The 2,500-nt window shown below is 45.8% G+C and overlaps 1 protein-coding gene across 7 annotated transcripts in view; it reads right to left on the bottom strand.

The window, feature by feature from the left end:
- Positions 1-2,500, bottom strand: part of ptprub (protein tyrosine phosphatase receptor type Ub) — a 216,833-nt gene that overhangs the window by 71,801 nt on the left and 142,532 nt on the right. The gene's annotated exons all lie outside the window — the stretch shown is intronic.

Below are 2,500 nucleotides of genomic sequence, written 5' to 3'. Positions count from 1 at the left end.
GAGCTGTTTGTGCGCCGGTGTCTGGAGAGCCGGCCGTGGAGGGGATGAGTTAGACGGCATCAGTCGCGCACAGCTAAGCTCGTCTTCAGTGGGTGATGGTGGACGACGTCAGTCGCGCACAGCTAAGCTTGTCTTCAGTGAGTGATGGTGGACGACGTCAGTCGCGCACAGCTAAGCTCGTCTTATGGGGTGTCTTATTGGGGACTTATGGGGGTGATGGTGGCAGGCATGACTAGCTTGAGGTCTATGTCCTCCTGGCTTTACAGTTTTTTACAATTGTTTACACAGGTTTTCAAAACTCTGTGTCTATTTTTCAAAACTCCACACACAAAACCCACAATTGCTCACACAAAATGCAAAATGCCTCAAATCTCCAGCAAAATGACACTCTACATTCAAAATGTCAAAAACACATGTTTAACCCATTTACTCCTAAAATGGCTGCTAAAAACGCCTATAGAATCCTATGGCATTCTAGACTAAATAACCTTATTTCCTGAGGGTTTTCTGAAAACATACTAAAAATTGTCAACGTCTACCAAAATTTAATATCTAAGCCTCTGTAGCACCTAGAAACATGAAATAAAAAGCATGCTGCGCTACGCAGCATCCAGCGGGAGGGTCAATGTTGCGCTATGCAGCATCCAGCGGGAGGGTCAATGTTGCGTCATGCAGCATCCAGCGTGAATGGGTTAAATCAAACATTCGCCTCACATTACAAACACTTTTGTCATAATATGACATTTTGGATACATCATATAGACACTGTTGCTCAAAACCTAACGCTCTTCTGTCTTTCATAGGCTTTATGTATTTCCATACAAGAGTGAAAGTTACGGTACAGAGAGAAGGAGGGGGGGGGGGGGGTTGTGTATGTATTCATAGGTCTATAGAAAAAATTATTGAGCTAATGGTAACTTGGGGAGACACAAAAATATAGTAAAAAAGACAAGTTTTACTGTACATAAAGTCGACTTTTTGTAGAACATTCCTTTCAAAGTATCTGCATTGGTTCTGAACATTTCCTCTAGAAGCAGATTGAAAGGGTCCATACCTACATAGAGAGTACAGTATGTCTACTCATAGGCCTATACTAAGGCAATGACTGGATGGTGTTCAGTAAAGTAATGAGTGTTTACACATGTGAAGAGAGAGAGTGAAGCACTGGTTATTTAGTGTGGCATTTTGATGGGTTGTGTTTGAAAAATGAAATCAAGTTTCTTCCTGTTCGATTTTTGTGTGTTAAGTAGAAAATTGTGTGTGGTGTTTTGCAAAATGTGTTTTAGTCAATTGAAAACTGAGTCAAACACTGAGAATTAGTGTATGGTTTTGCAGATTTGGTGTGGGGTTATGATGTTTGACAGACATGTTTAGAAAATTGTGTGACAAGCAAAGATTTAGTGTGTAAGCATTTGAAAAAAACTGTAAGTGATGCTGCCATTTTAGACCGGCACACATGTATGATGTACCTGTTCCAGCCCCATCACACAGTTCAAAAGAAAAGTGCAGCTGAGAGAGGAGGAGTGGATGAGGTGTAGGTTTCTTTTTTACTATAAAAACTATTAAACTACTTACGCTGTTAAAATGCATACATTTCAGTGCATGTAGAAGTGCATGGGCGTGTGTGGGTGTTTTGTGTGTGTGTGTGTGTGTGTGTGTGTGTGTGTGTGTGTGTGTGTGTGTGTGTGTGTGTGTGTGTGTGTGTGTGTGTGTGTGTGTGTATGCGTGTGCGTGTGCGTGTGTGTGTGCGTGCGTGCGTGCGTGCGTGCGTGCGTGCGTGTGCGTGCGTGTGTGTGTGTGTGTGTGTGCGGGAATATCTGTGTCCACCCACAGCACATACCAGGTGGTGGTAGAGGAGGAGAGTGTCCGGCGTGTGCGGCGTGAGCTGGGCCCACAGGAGTGCTTCCCACAGCCCACCTCCCACAGCGAGGCACAGGCGCGTGGAGCCCCGCACTACTACACCGCCGAGCTGCCCCCCAGCAACCTCACCGAGGCCCGCACTACTACACCGCCGAGCTGCCCCCCAGCAACCTCACCGAGGCCCGCACTACTACACCGCCGAGCTGCCCCCCAGCAACCTCACCGAGGCCCGCACTACTACACCGCCGAGCTGCCCCCCAGCAACCTCACCATCTTTAAAAGTTTTTTTTTTTTTTTCCAGGAGTGACTGGATGATTTTGTCCCTTTGGCCTTTTAAACAGCGTGAGAGCAGAAGGTGGAAATGGAAGTAATTGCACAAGCAGGTGCACTTCCAGTCTACACCTCCACTTGATGGTAAAGACTCCCTCACTCACCTCAACACTCCATTTATTCACCTGGAGCGAGCCGAGGCCATTTGAAAAGACAAGCTTATTTTTGTAAATCCACCACACACAAAAAGCTTTTCCATCAGAGGTTGATGCATGGGCCAGTTTTGCGTCAAAGTGGCTTTGCAAATTGCAACTGAAATGGACATTGTCACATTAAGTTTCCCTGTTTTTCGCAGACCCAGCCATACAGT

The sequence above is a fragment of the Alosa pseudoharengus genome, unplaced genomic scaffold (assembly GCF_046254945.1).
Source record: "Alosa pseudoharengus isolate Yale_2024_CS ecotype anadromous, Long Island Sound unplaced genomic scaffold, YU_APseudo_1.1 YU_APseudo_1.1_scf_12, whole genome shotgun sequence".
Classification (NCBI taxonomy): Eukaryota; Metazoa; Chordata; class Actinopteri; order Clupeiformes; family Clupeidae; genus Alosa; species Alosa pseudoharengus.
The sequence above is the reverse complement of the archived record's forward strand: the minus strand, read 5'-3'. Positions and strand labels throughout refer to the sequence as shown.